Raw genomic sequence first — 21,096 nt, forward strand, 5'->3', positions numbered from 1 at the left:
AAAAGTGATATTATAATTTATTGTAGGAAACAGACTAGTGTAAATAAGAGAATGTGAGATGTTAATTTCACAGTCTTCTCTATCTTATAGGATAAACATCTCCTGCAATGGCAGGTGAGTTCTAGACCACTAGCGCTATCTGGGAAGCCCATGAAATTTATAGATATAGCTATATGTGTAACATATAGCACTTAGAGAAATCAAATGTCTTATCATTTTAATCCTTTTAAACTTTAGGATGGATTATGTATATACATATTTCTTGTTAAGATACTTATCTAAAATCCAACAGTTTCTCCAAACTTTTTTGTCTCACAAAAGGAATGTAATGCATTTGAGTATTTTTTCACTTTCATAAGCAATTATATTCCAATTGCATTTTATTAGGTCCTAATATGTAGATCTTTATAGGCAGGGAGAATGTCTATAGTTTTCTTACAAGTTTTGTTGCAATTATTTATGAGTAAAGAGATTTTGCTGGAGAAGGAAATGGCAACCCACTCCAGCATTCTTGCCTGGAGAATCCCATGGATAGAGGAGCCTGGTGGGCTACTGTTCCATGGGGTCATAAAGAGTCAGACACGACTGAGCGACTAACACACACACACACACACACACACACAGATTTTGAGTGATATTGTAATTCCTCTTTTATTTTTTGATGTTGCTTAGTAATGGCACTCCACTCCAGTACTCTTGCCTGGAGAATCCCAGAGACGGGAGAACCTGGTGGGCTGCCGTCTACAGGGTCGCACAGAGTCGGACACGACTGAAGCAACTTAGCAGCAGTAGTATCTTTCTAAAAGTCATGTATTTATTTAAAAATAGACAAGTTTCTTTGAAAAGACTTTGGATTTCCCAAATATATAGAAATACTTCCACTATGAGATCAAATTTTGAAAATAGTAGACCAGTGTTTTTGTGTGTATGTCCTTGGTATGTTTTTTCCATGTTACTTTACAAACAACAAGCAAAAAGGCTGGATAAAGTTCCAAATTCACACTGAATGGAAGCATTTGTTCAAATTGAAAATATATAAATATCACTTCTAAAAGTTTTCTGGTGATAGTTATTGTTGTTGTACTTGTGTCTTCTTTGCCCACATATCCCTCTGTTATTTCATGAAAAAAAAAAAGGGAGAAAATCAGAAACATTAGTGGACTTGAGTATTGTGTGTTCAGTCAACAAGTTACATCCAACTCTTTAGAACTGTGTAAACTGCAGCCTGCTAGGCTCCTCTGCCCATGGGATTTCCCAGGCAAGAATATTGGTGTGGGTTGCCATTTCCTACTCCAGGGAATCTTCTTGACCCAGGAATTGAACCCGTGTCTTCTGCATTGGCAGAAGTGTTCTTTACCACTGAGCCAATAGGGAAGGCCTAGAATTGAGTATTACCATGTGAAAATAACAACTGATGCTTTTACTTTGAAATATATATTCAGTTCAGTTCAGTTCAGTCACTCAGTCATGTCAGACTCTTTGCAACCCCATGGACTGCAGCACGCTAGGCCTCCCTGTCCATCACCAACTCCTGGAGCTTGCTCAAATTCATATCATTGAGTTGGTGATGTCATCCAACAATCTCATCCTCTGTCCTCCCCTTCTCCTCCTGCCCTCAATCTTTCCCAGCATCAGAGTCTTTTCCAATGAGTCAGCTCTTCTCATCAGGTGGCCAAAGTATTTGAGTTTCAGCTTCAGCAACAGTCCTTCCAGTTAATATTTAAGGCTGATTTCCTTTAGGATGGACTACTTGGATCTCCTTGCAGTTCAAGGGACTCTCAAGAGTCTTCTCCAACACCACAGTTCAAAAGCATCAATTCTTTGGCATTCAGCTTTCTTTAAAGTCCAACTCTCACATCCATACATGACTACTAGAAAAACCATAGCTTTGACTAGATGGACCTTTGTTGGCAAAGTAATGTCTCTACTTTTTAATATGCTGTCTAGGTTGGTCATAACTTTGCTTCCAAAGAGCAAGCATCTTTTAATTTCATGGCTGCAGTCACCATCTGCAGTGATTTCAGAGCCCCCAGAAACTAAAGTCTCTCACTGTTTCCATTGTTTCCCCATCTACTTGCCATTAAGTGATGGCAAATAATTATTAACTTAATGTAAATGAAATATTTATTAACTTAATGTAAAAAGCACAAATTAGACTACAGGAGACAATTGCATTTTAGTTAAAGGCAATTATATGTCTATTCCATTATCTGCTAAGATAATTTCAGTGAGAAAGTGATACTTTACAATACTCCTAAAATCATAGGTCTAACACTGATGATGAAGCTCATATAACAAAAATATTTATTCAGTTACCATAGATCTCTGGCTTCAACTCCATGGAACTCATATAAAATTAATCATAACACCTTTCATCTGTCTCAGAACACAGTTTTCTACCCAGAAGATTGTATAGGTATACTGAGACTAAAATTATTAAAAACCAAGCAGATTATCAATTCATGAAGCATAATTGTATACTGGTTGAGATTTTTGGATATATAAAATATGGATTTTTAAAATTCTGGTAAAGAAAGGAAGGAAGGAAGGGAAGAAGAGAGGAAGGATTAGGGATGAGGGGAGAGGAGAGAGTGAAAGAGAGGGAGGGAGAGAAATGAAAGAAAGAAGGTAGAAAGAAGGAAAAGATTAATGCAGGTATAAAAGAAAACGAATTTAGTATGAAAAGAGCAATAACACAGTGGTTGCCTGGAGGGGAAATTTCATCTGCTGTAATAAACAGCAAGGTAAGGGGCCAAGATGAATTTGAACAATTTTCTTGCTCTAGCAAAGAAATTGAACAAGAATGTTGTTAATCACTACTGGTCACCTTCCCTGCTGTTATATAGAATTGTTCTAAAGACTTTCTGGTTAAAAAGCTATTGGTTAGAGATTTATGTAACATGTAAATTGAGATAGTGTCAGATACATTCTCTAAAGGTGTTTAGAGCTAAGCTGTGAAGGAGGACATTTTGTTAAATTTAAGAGTATTTTTAGCTTTTCGTCTCTCAGACTGAGTATCCAGGAGAGATGTGTACATGCACAGTCGTGTCTGACTCTTTGCGACCCTGTGGACTGTAGCCCTCCAGGCTCCTCTGTCTATGGGATTTGCTAGGCAAGTACACTGGAGGGGGTTGCCATTTCTTTCTCCAGGGGAATCTTCCCCACCCTGGGTCGAACCTACATTTTCTGAGTCTTTTGCATTGCAGGCAAATCATTTACTTGTTGAGTCATTTGGAAAGCCTAGACTGAGTATAATAGATTTCTATCTTTTACTTTCCATTAAGCCAATCAAGAAGCAAGGTGAAATAAAACTTGCTGCTAAAGATGAAAGTTACAGATGGTAGCTACTTGATTTGAAACTGAATAGATTATAGGAGTCAGAGAAGGCAATGGCACCCCACTCCAGTACTCTTGCCTGGAAAATCCCATTGGCGGAGGAGCCTGGTGGGCTGCAGTCCATGGGGTTGCTAGGAGTAGGACACGACTGAGCGACTTCACTTTCACTTTTCACTTTCATGCATTGAAGAAGGAAATGGCAAACCACTCCAGTATTCTTGCCTGGAGAATCCCAGGGACGGGGGAGCCTGGTGGGCTGCCTTCTCTGGGGTCGCACATAGTCGGACAAAACTGAAGTGACTTAGCAGCAGCAGCAGATTATAGGAGTATAGAATTTTACATAGAAGTAATAAATGCGGGGGCTCTTGCAGAATAGGAGGAAGTGAAAGAAAAAGTATTAGCTTCAGATGAGAAGACTTCAGTTTTTTCCTCAAGATATTTGTGTCTCCTAATGTGCTTGTTTCATTCAGATCAAGACAAGAAGCCTCACAGTTAAATCAGGTGCAAAAGCACTGTGTTATATTTATCTTGTATTCCAATCATCTAGCTTTTGATATAAAATAAAAGAAGTTAGGGGATGATGGCAATTCCACTTTACAGCACTGGAACCCTGAGTTATTATAAGCATGACTTTTTAGACTTTGTTTTAAATGTGTATCAATATTTTCTATTGGCTGCGCTGCATTGAGGTTGAGAGAGGAGACACTCCACATCCAAGGTTGGGAGCAGGGGCCAGGAGGAGATACCCCACGTCCAAGGAAAGAGAAACCACAGTAAGACAGTAGGTACTGAGAGAGGGCATCAGAGGGCAGACAGGCAGAAACCACAATCACAAAAATCTAACCAATCTAATCACATGGACCATAGCCTTGTCTAACTTAATGAAACTATGAGCCATGCCACGTAGGGCCACCCAAGACAGACGGGTAATGGTGGAGAGTTCTGACAAAATGTGGTCCACTGGAGAAGGGAATGGCAAATGACTTCAGTATTCTTCCCTTGAGAAACCCATGAACAATATGAAAAGACAAAAAGATAAGATGCTGAAAGACAAACTCCCCAGGTCGGTAGGTACCCAATATGCTACTGGAGATCAGTGGAGAAATAATCCCAGAAAGAATGAAGAGATGGAACCAAAGCAAAAACAACACCCACTTATGAATGTGACTGTGATGAAGCGAGGTCTGATACTATAAGAGCAATATTGTATAGGAATATGGACTGTTAGGTCCATGAATCAAGGCAAATTGGAAGTGGTCAAACAGGAGATGGCAAGAGTGAACATCTATATTTTAGGAATCAGTGAACTAAAATGGACTGGAATGGGTGAATTTAACTCAGATGACCATAATATCTACTAATGTGGGAAAGAATCCCTTAGAAGAAATGCAGTAGCCATCATAATCAACAAAAGAGTCTGAAATGCAGTACTTGGATCCAATCTCAAATATGACAGAGTGATCTCTGTTCGCTTCCAAGGCAAATCATTCAATATCATGGTAATCCAAATCTGTGCCCTGATCAGTAATGCTTAAGAAGCTGAAGTTGAACAGATCTATGAAGACCTATAAGACCTTCTAGAACTAATACCACAAAAAAGATGTCCTTTTCATTATAGGGAACTGGAATGCAAAAGTAGAAAGTCAGAAAACATCTGGAGTAACAGGCAAATTTGGCCTTGGGGTACAGAATGAAGCAGGTCAAAGACTAGTTTTGTCAAGAGAACACACTGGTCATAGCAAACACTCTCTTCCAACAAAAGAAGAGAAGACTCTACACATGGACGTCACCAGATGGCCAACACCAAAATCACATTGATTATATTTCTTGCAACCAAAGATGGAGAAGCTCTATACAGTCAACAAAAACAAGACTGGGACCTGACTGTGGCTCAGATCATGAACTTCTTATTGTCAAATTCAGACTTAAATTGAAGAAAGCAGGGAAAAGCACAAGAACATTCAGGTAGACCTAAATCAAATCCCTTACGATTATACAATGGAATGGGAAAATGATAGCAAAGTGCCTGATGAACTATGGATGGAGGTTCATGACATTCTACAGGAGACAGGGATCAGGACCATCCCCAAGAAAAAGGAGCAAAATGGCTGTCTGAGGAGGCCTTGCAAATAACTGTGAAAAGAAAAGTGAAAAACAAAGGAGAAAAGGAAAGATATGCCCATTTGAATGCAGAGTTCCAAAGAATAGCAAGAAGAGATAAGAAAGCCTTCCTCAGCGACAGAGGAAAAGAATAGAATGGGAAAGACTAGAGATCTCTTCAAGAAAATCAGAGATACCAAGGGAACATTTCATGCAAAGATGAGCTCAATAAAGGACATAAATGGTATGGACCTAATAAAAGGAGAAGATATTAAGAAGAGTTGTCAAGAATACACAGAAGAACTGTACAAAAAAGATCTTCACTACACAGATAATCATGATGATGTGATCACTCATCTAGAGCCAGACATCCTTGAATGTGAAGTCAAGTGGGCCTTAGGAAGCATCACTACAAACAAAGCTAGTGGAGGGATGGAATTTTAGTTGAGCTATTTCAAATCCTAAAAGATGATGCTTTTAAAGTGCTGCACTCAATATGCCAGCAAATTTGGAAAATTCAGTGGCTCAGGACTGGAAAAGGTCAATTTTCATTCCAATCCCAAGGAAAGGCAATGCCAAAGAATGCTCAAACTACCGCACAATTGCACTCATCTCACACGCTAGTAAAGTAATGCTCAAAATTCTCCAAGCCAGGCGTCAGCAATATGTGAACCATGAATTTCCAGATATTCAAGCTAGTTTTATAAAACGCAGAGGAACCAGAGACCAAATTGCCAACATCTGCTGGATCATGGAAAAAGCAAAAGAGTTCCAGAAAAACATCTATTTCTGCTTTATTGACTATACCAAAGCCTTTGGCTGTGTAGATCACAATAAACTGTGGAAAATTCTGAAAGAGATGGGTATTCCAGACCACCTGACCTGACTCTTGAGAAATCTGTATGCAGGTCAGGAAACAACAGTTAGAACTAGATATGGAACAACAGACTGGTTCCAAATAGGAAAAGGTGTACGTCAAGGCTGTATATTATCACCCTGCTTATTTAACTTCTATGCAGAGTACATCATGAGGAATGGTGGGCTGGAAGAAGCACAAGCTGGAATCAAGATTGCCGGGAGAAATATCAATAACCTCAGATATGCCGATGACACCACCCTAATGGCAGAAAGTGAAGAGGAACTAAAAAGCCTCTTGATGAAAGTGAAAGTTGAGAGTGAAAAAGTTGGCTTAAAGCTCAACATTCAGAAAACGAAGATCATGGCATCTGGTCCCACCACTTCATGGGAAATAGATGGGGAAACAGTGGAAACAGTGTCAGACTTTATTTTTCTGGGCTCCAAAATCACTGCAGATGGTGACTGCAGCCATGAAATTAAAAGATGCTTACTCCTTGGAAGGAAAGTTATGACCAACCTAGATAGCATATTCAAAAGTAGATACATTACTTTGCCAACAAAGGTCCATCTAGTCAAGGCTATGGTTTTTCCTGTGGTCATGTATGGATGTGAGAGTTGGACTGTGAAGAAAGCTGAGCGCTGAAGAATTGGTGCTTTTGAACTGTGGTGTTGGAGAAGACTCTTGAGAGTCCCTTGGACTGCAAGGAGATCCAACCAGTCCATTCTGAAGGAGATCAGCCCTGGGATTTCTTTGGAAGAAATGATGCTAAAGCTGAAACTCCAGGACTTTGGCCACCTCATGTGAAGAGTTGACTCATTGGAAAAGACTCTGATGCTGGGAGGGATTGGGGGCAGGAGGAGAAGGGGACGACAGAGGATGAGATGGCTGGATGGCATCACTGACTCGATGGACGTGAGTCTGGGTGAACTTCGGGAGTTGGTAATGGACAGGGAGGCCTGGCGTGCTTGATTCATGGGGTTGCAAAGAGTTGGACACGACTGAGCGACTGAACTGAACTGATGATTCCTGCTGATTGATGATGATCAAAGCGGCTGATTTGCTCAACATCTTAACCTAATTTAGGATTAAAAAATATTGAAAATGTCCTCAGTGCTTGCAAATTTCACACTATTAGTTTGAAATTAGGAGTGAAACAGTTTTTACGCTGTGAAGCAGAAATATCTTAAATGGACACTATATTACTTACTTTTAAACAAAATATCATGGTGATGTGATTTGGCAATATAATAGCTTTTATTACTTAATAAAATAAACAGTCAAAAATCAAACAAGAGAACAGTTGAACAATAGCATAATCAATAAAGTGTCTTTCTGGTGGTGACAGATTCTAAAATTTGCTATAATCTGGAAGTCAGTGCTTCAGAAAATAACGAACTTTCACCACACCCTCCTCCCCCACGTTCTCTTCTTTTTCTACATTTCTAATATTGGGAAAAGGTATTTAACAAAATGGGACATAGGTGTATGAATCTTTTTTTGTATGTAGCCTTTTTAGCAATATGACTGAGAAAATCACCTAAACACTTATAGCTTGTGTTTAATTTTAAAATAATGATAATAACTTGTGAGTGCATGTGTGCTCAGTCGTGTATGACTCTTTGCGACCCCATGGACTGCAACACGCCAGGATTCCCTGTCCATCATTTTCTTCCAGAGTTTGCTCAGATTCATTTCTTTTGAATCAGTGATGCTTATCTAACCATCTCATGCTCTGAGGCCCACTTCTTTTGCCTTCAATCTTTCCCAGCATCAGGGCCTTTTCCAATGAGGCAGCTCTTCCCATAAGGTGGCCAAAGTATTGGAGCTTCAGCCTCAGCATCGATCCCAGTGAATATTCAGGACTGATTTCCTTTAGGATTGACTGGTTTGGTCTCCTGTCTGTCCAAGGGACTCTCAAAAATGTTGTCTAGCACCACAGTTTGAAAGCAACAATTCTTTGGTGCTAAGCCTTCTTTATGATCCATGTCCCTTATGTGTGAGCTTCCCTGGTAGCTCAGCTGATAAAGTATCCACCTCAATACATAAGACACCTGTTTGATCCCTGGGTTGGGAAGATCCCCTGGAGAAGACAACAGGCTAACCACTTCAGTATTCTGGAGAATTCCATGGGCAGAAGAGTCTGGCAGGCTACAGTCCATGGAATCTCCAAAGAGTCAGAAATGACTGAGTGACTTTCACTTTCTTTCTCACATCTGTACAGGACTACTGGAAAAACCATAGCTTTGACTATATGGACTTTGGTGGCAAAGTTATGTCTCTGCTTTTCAATACACTGTCTAGGATTGTCACAGCTTTTCTTCCAAGGAGCAAGCATCTTTGATTTTGTGGCTGCAGTCACCATCAGCAGTGATTTTGGAGCCCAAGAAAATAGTCTTTCACTGTTTCCAATTTTACGCCTACTATTTGCCGTGAAGTGAAGAGACTGGATGCCATGATCTTCGTTTTTTGAATGCTGAGTTTGCAGCCTGCTTTTCCACTCCTCTTTTACCTTTATCAAGAGACTGTAGTTCCTCTTTCGGTTCAGTTCAGTTCAGTCGCTCAGTCATGTCTGACTCTTTATGACCCCATGAATCGCAGCATACCAGGCCTCCCTGTTCATCACCAATTCCTGGAGTTCACCCAAACTCACGTCCATCAAGCCAATGATGCCATCCAGCCATCTCATCCTCTGTCATCCCCTTCTCCTCCTGCCCCAATCCCTCCCAGCATCAGAGTCTTTTCCAATGAGTCAACTCTTCACATGAGGTGGCCAAAGTATTGAGTTTCAGCTTTAGCATCAGTCCTTCCAAAAAACACCCAGGACTGATCTCCTTTAGAATGGACTGGCTGGATATCCTTGCAATCCAAGGGACTCTCAAGAGTCTTCTCCAACACCACAGCTCAAAAGCATCAATTCTTCAGCACTCAGCTTTCTTCACAGTCCAACTCTCACATCCATTCATGACCACTGGAAAAACCATAACCTTGACTAGATGGACCTTTGTTGGCAAAGGAATGTCTCTGCTTTTGAATATGCTATCTAGGTTGGTCATAACTTTCCTTCCAAGGAATAAGTGTCTTTTAATTTCATGGCTGCAATCACCATCTGCAGTGATTTTGGAGCCCCAAAAAAGTAAAATCTGATGCTGTTTCCATTGTTTCCTCATCTATTTCCCATGAAGTGATGGGACCAGTTGCCATGATCTGAATGCTGAGCTTTAAGCCAACTTTTCCACTCTCCTCTTTCACTTTCATCAAGGGATTCTTAGGTTCTCTTTATTTTCTGCCATAAGGGTGTTCTCATCTGCCTATCCGAGGTTATTGATATTTATTTCTCCTGGCACTCTGGATTCCAGCTTGTGCTTCTTCCAGCCCAGCGTTTCTCATGATGTACTCTGCATATAAGTTAAATAAGCAGGGTGACAATATACAACCTTGACATACTTCTTTTCTTATTTGGAACCCATCTATTGTTCCATGTCCAGTTCCTCTTTACTTTCTTCCATTAAAGTGGTATCTTCTGTATATCTGAGATTGTTGATATTTTTCCTTGCCATCTTGACTCCAGCTTGTGCTTCATCCAGCCTGGCCTTTCTCATGATATACTCTACATATAAGTTAAATAAGTAGGGTGACAATATACAGCCTTGATGTACTCCTTTCCCAATTTGGAACCCGTCTGTTCTTCCATATCTGGTTCTAACTGTTGCTTCCTGTCCTGTATACAGGCTTCTCAGGGGACAGATAAGGTGGTCGGATATTCCCATCTCTTGAAGAGGTTTTCACAGTTTTTGGGATCCACACAGTCACAGGTTTTAGCATAGTCAATGAGGTAGAAGTATATATATATATATTTTTTTTTTCTATGATCCAGTGGATGTTGGCAATTTAATATCTTGTTCTGTCTTTTCTAAATCCAGCTTGTACATCTGGAAGTTCTTGGTTCACGTACTGCTCAAACCTAACTTGTATGAGTTTGAGCATAATCTTGCTAGCATGTGAAATGAGTGTCATTGTATGGTAAATTGAAGATTCTTTGGCATTGCTTTTCTTTGGAATTGGAGTGAAGACTGACCTTTTCCAATCCTGTGGCCACTGCTGAGTTTTCCAGATTTGCTGGCATATTGAGTGCAACCCTTTAACAGCATCATCTTTTAGGATTTCAAATATCTCAGCTAGAATTCCATCTCCTTCACTAGCTTTGTCCATGGTAATGCTTCCTATGGCCTGACTTTATACTCCAGGTTGTCTGTCTCTAGTTGAGTGACCACGCATCATAGTTATCCCAGTTATTAAGATCTTTTTAGTATAGTTCTATTGAGATTATCAGATGAAAACAAACCAGTGGCTGGACATCGATAGTTCACTGTAGATAAGAACTAGCACATTAGGAACCTAAGTTGAAAATTTACAGATTCAAGTCTATTTACTTGTGCCATAAAAATTATATTTGGTGGGTAGGTACTACATTTTAGAGAAAAAGATACTTATTTTGACAAGAAAGGAAATGCATCAGTTTTACTTTTGACTTGAAGAATGACAATCCATATAGATACACACTTAAGGAAATGATCTCAAGTGCTCTTTTGCACAAATTTTAAGAAGTATTTGAGACTGTCTTATTTACAGTGTGCTCATCTGAATTTTGCTTACCTTTTAATTTTAATAAAACTCCTCTGTGTGATTTGAAACATCAATTATTTGAACTTGAGCTGCACAGAGGGCTTCCCAGGTGGCTCAGTGGGTAAAGAATCTGTCTGCAATGCAGGATATGCAAGAAACGTTGATTCAATCCCTGGGTCAGGAAGGTCCCCTGCAGCATTGGCAGCCCACTCATTATTATTGCCGGAAAATCCCATGGACAGAGGAGCCTGGTGGGCTACAGTCCATGGGCTCACAAAGAGTCAGACATAGCTGAAACAACTGAGTACACACACATAAATTGCATGTATTTATAAAACTTGAGTTTAACACATTTTAATGATTGTGTTTCTTAACAGAAAGACCTGCAGCTCCAAATATGTTGACTTCAATTAAGAATACAACATCTAGGCTGTCAATTTCTATTTTATGCTTCAACTCCCAACTTGTAATATTTTCATCAATTCAAAAATGATTTAACATTCACTTTTAAAAATAAAATAATTTCTTTTCTGAATATAAAATCAACACATGCATGTGTGAAGAACTTTCAGAATACAGTTAAAAGTGAAAGGCTAAATTTACTCAAACCCTTTCTTTGAGCCTGAGGATACAAATGAAATCACATTAATACGGTAAATCTTATTTCTGTGGCAAAATTGATGTTTTCCTTTCCCATCTGATTTATATCATACAATTAGGAAAATCCTAGAACACTAACTCTTGATGAAGGTGAAAGAGGAGAGTGAAAAAGTTGGCTTAAAGCTCAACATTCAGAAAACGAAAATCATGGCATGCAGTCCCATCACTTCATGGCAAATAGATGGGGAAACAGTGGAAACAGTGGCTGACTTTATTTTTCTGGGCTCCAAAATCACTACAGATGGTGATTGCAGCCATGAAATTAAAAGACACTTTCCTTGGAAGGAAAATTATGACAAATCTAGAGAACATGTTGAAAAGCAGAGACATTACTTTGTCAAAAAGGTCCATTTAGTCAAGGTTATGGTTTTTCCAGTGGTCATGTGTGGATGTGACAGTTGGACTGTGAAGAAAGCTGAGCACCGAAGAATTGATGCTTTTGAACTGTGGTGTTGGAGAAGACTCTTGAGAGTCCCTTGGACTGCAAGGAGCTCCAACCAGTCTATCCTAAAGGAGATCAGTCCTGGGTGTTCATTGGAAGGACAGATTTTGAAGCTGAAACTCCAGTACTTTGGCCACCTCATGTGAAGAGTTGACTCATTGGAAAAGACCCTGATACTGGGAAAGATTGAAGGCAGGAGGAGAAGGGGACGACAGAGTGTTATAAAGTGGCACAGGGAATCTTATGAAGGTGATGTGTTTGTTTAGTATCTATATTATGGTGATCACTTCATGAGTGTATGTGTATGTTAAGACATCAAATTGCACAACTTTAAGTATATGCACTGTATTGCATGACAATCATACCTCAAATAAAAAAATTAAAAGATGCATTGAGGAAGAAAAAAATCTCAGAATTTGTGTTTATTTGGCTGATTTGGAAACCAATAACGCAGTAGTTGTCCTATCTGCGGGATTTCACATTTAAGAAATAATGAGTATTTTTAGAATGTTTTCTTTCCTTCACATTTTCCCCAGCATGTCAGTAGTATTTAATTATTTTAATGGCTGTGAATTCGTCTGAAATTGCTTTGGAAAGGAAATAAATTGGTTTCAAAAGCAACCAGTGATTCATTAGCAGGTGGTGACTTTTAGTAGCTGATAATTCTTTTAAAAGTCTAGCTAAATAGTGATGTCAAGTTATTAAAGTTTGCACTTTAAAAGCGTCAACCACTATAGTCACACTCTGAGCTATATATCTTTGCTCACCACTGTAACATCACAGCATTTTTTGTCCCTGCCTATAAAATGAATAATCTGCTCTTGTGACACCTGAAAATAGGCTTTGCTGGTTAACTGGTCTCTTTCTGCCTGGTCTCTATCCGGAATTGAATGCAGGTCTCCTACATTGTGGGCAGATTCTTTACCTTCTGAGCCATTGGGGAGAACCCCTCTCTCTGGTAGCTTTCCCCAAAGACCTGTCTTATCTTGCATTTTTTGGAATGGAGTTATTTCTTTTTACATGGCTATTTTCTCCTTAAATCTTATTTGTAATTTTCAATAAGCCCTTTAGAGTCACCTAAATTTATTACCTTTGAGGCATAATTTTCCCCTCAATACAACTACATGTGAAAATGCAGTTTAAATTTATTGCCAAAAAAATAAGCAGAGAAGCAGAAAAAAATAAATGTTATGAAGACTTTATGTGCTAAGAATTTATTAGGGTTTTTAAGGCCCCCAGATTTCTACTAATCTCTCACAGTTGATGATAGGTTTGGTCTGTGAAAGGGGTGCAAATCCATGAGAAGAAAACGTTATCAAACCTTGACATACCAAAATAATTATTTCTGTTAATATTTAAATATTTTCAAAACAACAACTGACATTAGGACCTTGCCTCTAAATGTTTTCTCTAAGTAAAAGAAAACTCAGAATGAATTCTCAAATATAAAAAGATACGTACAAGGCTGACTATATAGCTTTACTCGTTGTCTACCTGGAACCAGATGTTGTGTGGTGTTGCTCCTGCAGAATCAGGGAAAGGTTACTGATCAGTGGAAGAAGTAAATGCATCCTTCCTCTTTACCAGCAAACCACCTGCCATGCAGTGCACTGACAGCAAAGACTGTAGTAGTTTATGGCTGCTTCATCTATATATTTCCCTGAGTTGAATTTTTTTGCCAAAATAAATATAGATGACTCCGTACCCCATTCAACTTCTGTTTGAGAGTTAAACATTTTAGAAAACTGGAAATTCTGTGCTGGAAGTGATTACAGCTAAAGCTGATGTTTTGGTGTTGGAAAAGTCTTGTTTGCAAATCTGCCACTAAATCAAGTCACAAAGATTCCTTCTGCCTATGGAGATTGTTGTGGTAAATCCAAAAGTCCTATATCCTCTGTGGCTTGTGTCATTAATTGGATACGTTCACCAGTCAATCCAATCCTTTCCAGTTCATCCTGGTCCAAATTAATTCATTTTAAATAGAAGTGTCATAATAAATGAAAAGCTGATTTGGATTACAGGCTTTATGAGAGAACATAGTAATTCCTGTAGCTGCATATACAGCAATTAAAGATACAAGGAAAGAAATGCTGTCAGTTAAAATAAAGCCATCAAGGAGAATATTTGGTGAAAATATATTTATTGTTGGAAAACAAAATCTTTTAAGCTACTCAATGTTATACAGAGCTATATTTTAATTTGTTAATGAAAGTTTATATTTTGACAGAATGCTTAAAAATTAGATTTGGTGAAAATAGTTTTCTTGATGGGCTATAAATGTGAAAACTATTTTCTAAGAGTTTAGAAACTTAGAGTTCTTCTAAGCATCTTCTACATTCTTGTATCTATTTTAAGGTAAAATTGGTTGTGTATCAATATATAAACCAAAGCCTGAGCAACTAACAGTCAATGAAAAAGATGATTTTTTTAAAGAATTCCTTGAACCTGCCTGAAGTTATCCTGTAACCCAGTACTAAAAATGAGCAATTGTTATGTGAAGAACAGAGGATATTATATTGAAGAATATTGATATAACCTATGCTTTTAGAGAAGAAATGGACTATAAACTACAATTATTCAATTTAATCACAATTGTATTATATATTATAAAAGTATAAAAAGAGAAGTTCGTATGGGATGTTAGTATGTTTTAGAATATATTTAGCTGTCCTTTTTTCTCATGATATTCTCTTTCCCTTATGATATCATGTGTGCACGCTAAGTTGCTTCAGTCCTGTCCGACTCTGTGACCCCATGGACTGTATGTAGCCCGCCAGGCTCCTCTGTCCATGGGATTCTCTAGGCAAGAATCCTGGAATGGGTAGCCATGCCCTCCTCCAGGGAATCTTTCCGACCCAGGAATCAAATCTGTGTGATTTCATAGTTTCTTAAAGCTCATCATTATGACCAGTATCATTGGACAAAAGTTTTTGACAATATATATTTTCACAATATATCTTTAGAGTGTGAAAGCCAGCCTACCAAGTGAAACACCAGAGGAACCAGCATGACAGTTGGTAGGAATATGCAGAGACTTAGAAGAGTATCTGACTTTGTGGATAATGTTGCATTGATGACCATACATTTTTATAAAGAGAAACAGCATTAATCAATCCTAATCTCTCCACCTACACTACTGAAATTATCCCCACTTCCCCTCAAATCGTAGAGTTATTTTCAAAGAGATTGTCTTTAGAAATTGGAAAGTTGTTTCAATAAGAGCATAGAACAAAAATGATCGATAGGTATCAGAAGAGAAAAAATGAAATACAAGACATTAATAATCCAAATAGGAAGCAAGGTAAAATGTGTCATAATTTTTGGAACATGAGAAAAGAGAATAATATTTGTTCTGGAACTCATTTACTTTCTATGACAGAGAAATTGTGTTATTGAATTGTAGAGACAAAAATAGCACTAGTGGATTCTTGGCTCTTTAACAAAGAGAATTACCAGGTTATGAAAATGTGTACTTAATTTATTGTTTTTCAACTTTTAGAGGTATTGCACCTCAAAAGTATTATAGAAAATAGTCTAAACATTGGAAGGGGAAAGTTTATGAATAGGTAAGCAGATGGAAGTAATGCAGGGCTGTTAATATGGTCATATTACATAATGAGAAGACAAGATGTGCTCTTAGGTCAATAAAATAAGAACTGGGGATTTACATATGTAGCATATGTATGTAAAGTATATATTTATAAACATGCAAAATCTGAAGTTGGAGCATGAAAGGTTGTAATGAAATAACTTGTATGAGAGTAGCTTCATCTTTTATTCACTAAGGTTAATAAATCAATGACATTCTGCATTTATATATTGTTTAGGGTTGTAGACGCTATAAACAGAAAACTTGAACTGTAAAACAAAAGTTATTCTTTCTGGAGATTGGATAAGAGTGAAGACCAGGCTTAGCAAAAGGAGGATATTGTTTATTACATATCTTCTGTAGGAATTGACTCAACCTAAATCCATACACCGAGACTTTCCAGGTGGCATTAGGGATAAAGAACCTGTATGTCAGTGCAGGAGATGTAAGAGATGAGGGTTCAATCCCTGGATCAGGAAGGTTCCCTGGAGGTGCACATGGCAACCCACCCCAGTATTCTGGCCTGGAAAGTCCCACTGATGGAGAAACCTGGCGGACTACAGTCCACGGGGTCACAAAGAGTTGGACACGACTGAAGCGACTTCACTTTTCAAGAACAAGATAAAATTGTGTTTTTGAAAATTTGATTACATATACTGTCTTAGTTTCTGAGAGTTGTTTTAGCAGATGACCACAAACCTGGTGGCTTAAAACAAGCAAAAACGTATTCTGTCACATCTTTGAAAGCTGGAAGTCCAAAATTAAAATGTCAGCAGGTCACAGCCCTTCTGAATCTTCTAGGGAAAAATCCTTCCTTGCTTCTTCCTCGGTTCTGTGCGGTTGTGGGTAATCCTAAGCTTGTAGCTCCGTCTATCTGCTCTGCCTACAACTTCACATGACCTTTTACTCTATGTGCCTCTGTGCATCCCCTCCTCTTATAAATATGTCAGTCACTGGATTTACAGCCTGCCCTAATTCAGTATGACAGCATGTTGGCTAATAACGACTATGAAGACCCTATTTCCAAATAACTTAGCTTTTGAGGTTCTGTGTACACATGATGTTTGGAGGGAGACTAGTCAGTTCATTAAATGTACCAAAGAAACAATTCTAACTGACAGAGTTGTCATATTTAGTCAGCTGCAATGGTGGAAATATTGAGCACTCATTCTATCTGTGGTAGATAGAATGAGTGCTCAATATCATTCGGATCTCCTTTTGAGCTCACAAAAAAACAAGATTTTCTAACAATTTTTCAGTAAGATAGAGCATTAAGACCTTATTCTTGTCACAGTGGTATAAGTGGAGTGATATACCTTTACTTTTAGGCTAAATCTTTTAATTATGAGACTTTCTTTCTACCTCTTTCCCTGCTGCAGTGACCAAAGGAACCTCATCTCTACAGAGAGTGGATTGACACAAAAAACACTGCCGGCTTCATTTTTCTGGATCATTCTTGATTTTGTGGAGCTGAACCAACCAAGCATCCATTGGATATTTGAGTGAGTGAGAAACAGTTAATGATTTTGTAAGGATTAACTTAGTGGGTTTTTTTATTTTGTTTATTTCTGTATTATACCATTCCTTCTTGAACTGATACATCATTTTTAGATACTTTCTGTTCCAGGCTCCTATTCACCCATGATTATTAGTCAAATACTCTGAATTATTACCATTACCTGTTATTTGGTAACATAACCACCCAAATCTCAAATATTCTGTTACTGAAGATATAATTGCAAGTTATATTCAATTTGATACTTAGTAAATCCACAAACTTCAGGAGCTTTTTATTTTCTCATTTATGGTCCTCAAAGAATAGGATTCATCTATCAGATTTCTTAGTTCCTTAAAAATGTTGTATTCAAAAATATGAAAAAATTAAAGTTATAGACATATCAATGCAGAATATATAAATGTTTTAAGAAATTAAAGTGATTACATATTTTATTTTTATTTCAACATATTCCATAATTTTATAGTGAGTTTATAATGAAAAATCGGGGTCATGGACCATAAGAAAATGTTCTAAAATGTTTTATTAGTTGATATACAAAGTGACTTATTTCTGGATGATACTATTTCCGTGAAGCTACATAAGTGAGTTCATGTTGTTACACATTCTATAGTCCTTGAAATGAAGAATTTGCAGTAGATATGGATTATAAAGAGACGCCAAGGCAGAAATATATGGCAATAACATAAAAATTACAAGTCAATTACCTGCAGAAGTTCCAAAAAAAATTATGTGTGACAATTTAGGAATATAAATGTAAGGAATATACACTTATTTTCAATTTTACTCCCATAATAGAGGAGACCCAATTACAGTATGTTCCAAATTAGAAGGCTAATTAGATGCTGAAAACTGCCATGTTCATGGTGCAATGCATTGTCTTTCAGATCGCAACATTTTAATTTCAAGCGGGTATGCTTTTATTTATAGTCTCATGTGATATGTATCGCATATTTTTTATTTTATTATATATTTATATGTTTATTATATATATATTTAAATACAATGTATCATATAGGTTTAATATTTCAATAAATGGAAATATGCTACTACATAATGCATCATGAAGAATATTGACATGTGTGTATTTTGAGTACGAGTGTATGCTCATACACACACATTGTTTCCTAAATAATTGTTTTAATTATTTCACTTAAATTACATTTTATAGAGTCCGAGTCAAATACTATACTTGTGGCAACCCCCTCCAGTATTCTTGCCTGGAAAATGGCATCAGAGGAGTCTGCCAGGCTAGACCGTGGGGTCACAAAGAGCTGGCCATGACTGAGCGTGCACACATTATTCTTATCCAGCTTCACAGGAGTATCAAGGATACAAGATACGGGAGAGACAAGCACTATCTTCTGGTACCCCAACAATGTTTCAGGTGTGTTGAGAGACTGACATTTTATAACACTCATATTTGATGGTTTACCTCCGAAGTTTTTTATACCCAGTCACAATATTCTTTAGTGTATTACATAAATTTCACTGGACAATTATAATTATAAAATGAAAGAGAAGAATGAAGTAAAACACAAACGCTAGTGCAAGAAGGAGTGGAAGGGAAGATGATGGGCAGAAGGGCATTTCAGTCTACCCAGTCTTACTGTCCTCCTTTAGACACATGGTCAAGGTGAGAATTATTAACACGGGGAAACTGTATCTAATGGGTATTGAAGCATAGCGACTCCGTTCATGGCCACAAGGAATTATAAATTCAACTTGGATGGTAGTTGAGTCAACCTGAACTTCAGGAAATAAATAAAAAATAGTAACAGTTAGACAATCCAATGAAATCTGTGGAAAACAAGTGTTGTCATGAAAGAAAGTAATTAGCTATAGTTGGATTTTCTACTTTAATGTTTTTCTCATAAATTTATGATGTTGAATCTTTTCATAAATAAATGATGAATTTATGTGTCACTTATAACCCATTTGAGCCAGTATATTTAAAGCTTATAATGCATAATTTATATGTGTATATATGTCATATATATGAAAACAAGAAAGATTATATTTTCATTAATGTATTCTACCTTCTATCACATAGAAGAGGATAGATTTGAAAATAAAAAGATTCTTTTCTGTACTTAAACACAAGAGATACTCATTTATGAGTAAATGAATTAATCATTCAACCCCTAGTAGATCACTTGATATATGTGAGATTGTATCAGAAAAGACACCTAATTTTTAAAAAAATTTTGTTAGTTTTGATAAATACAGTTGTTTTTTCCTCTGATTACTGAAATCTTGACAGTTAGGAACACAGTTCAGCCTGTCACCCTGAAATTCGTATAGAAAAAGCAAACTAATAATAACAATACTAAGATTAGAGGAAGGAAAAAAAAATACTGTTGAATTAGAAAGATCCCAAGTTATTAATTTTCTAATTATAGAGGTAATATATATTTAAACTTAGGTATTAAAAAGTAATGTCAAAATCCACACATTTTTTTCTTTCATTTTCTTTTAAGTAAACACAAATGGCAAGGAAGTAGGCTGATTCTATAAACCTATTTCAACATTCTATTTCTAGAACATATAACAAGATTAATATAGATTACAAATAATTTCCTGGGTTTTCTAATTTTAAAATGATAGCACATAATGAGAACTCTAAAACTTTGCAATATCCTGAATTGCCTTATGAATTAATAAAGACTATGGCATGTAGTCAGCACATATTTAGTGTTCATATTCCCCTCCTTGGAACTTGGTACATCAGTTGTGTAACTGTATTAAACCAACCACCCAGTCACAGAGTAGAATGTGTTAATCATACTTAGTACCAAATTAGAAAATCTAAACTGTTTTCACTGTGTATGTGGTCTGTTAGTGAATGTTGTTTACAAAAAAAAAAAAAAAAGTATTGAGTTATAACTGTTGAGTTAAACATTTTTATTGTAAGTATTCTCATAATGTTAATGGACAAATATTTATGGTGAAATTAGGAGGAATAGCTTATGTGTGATACTTCACAATGTCACTTGACTATGGGTGATTTTTTCATAGTGTAACAGTTACCATGTTACTGAACTAGGATTCCATACAATATCATTTCTGAAGCATTTCCTTAAGCCATAACCATAATTTTCTTAATGGAATTGTTACCTCTTGCTTACTTCCCCATCTACTATTGGCCATATTCAGACAAAATTACATGATATACTTTCTCTTTATGCTGTTGCCCTTCATCTTAATTACTACCTACCGCTTGGCTATTCACAATTTCAGTTCAGTTCAGTGGCTCAGTCGTGTCTGACTCTTTGTGACCCCATGGACTGCAGCACCTCAGGCTTTCCTGTCCATCTCCAGCTCCTGGAGTTTACTCAAACTCATGTCCATTGAGTCAGTGATGCCATCCAACCATCTCATCCTCTGTCGTCCCCTTCTCCTCCCACCTTCAATCTTTCTAGCATCAGAGTCTTTTCCAATGAGTCAGTTCTTCACATCAGGTGGCCAAAGTATTGGAGTTTCAGCTTCAGCATCAGTCCTTCCAATGAATATCCAGGACCGGTTTCCTTTAGGATGGACTGTTGGATCTCCTTGCAGTCCAAAGGACTCTCAAGAGTCTTCAACACCACAGTTCAAAAAAATCAACAATCTTACAGTTTATTTTGTCCTTTCTCGCTGGACTCTGGCCTATGCTTCATTTCATTGTGATTGCGTGGTTTCTTTAGCATGACTTATGTACCTCTACTGCTACTTTCTGTACTTGCAGATTCACTTGTATGCCATACTTATACAGCCTTCTGAAATGATCCCACTCAGAATATCTTCTTTATTATCCCAAATACTCTGTGAGTCTGTTACTATAAGAATCAGTTCAGTTCAGTTGCTCAGTCGTGTCTGACTCTTTGCGACCCCATGAACCACAGCACTCCAGGCCTCCCTGTCCATCACCAACTCCCAGACTCCACCCAAACCCATGTCCATTTGTTGGGAGCCACATTAGGCATTACTGA

Source organism: Bos mutus, chromosome 7, assembly GCF_027580195.1.
Source record: "Bos mutus isolate GX-2022 chromosome 7, NWIPB_WYAK_1.1, whole genome shotgun sequence".
Taxonomy (NCBI): Eukaryota; Metazoa; Chordata; class Mammalia; order Artiodactyla; family Bovidae; genus Bos; species Bos mutus.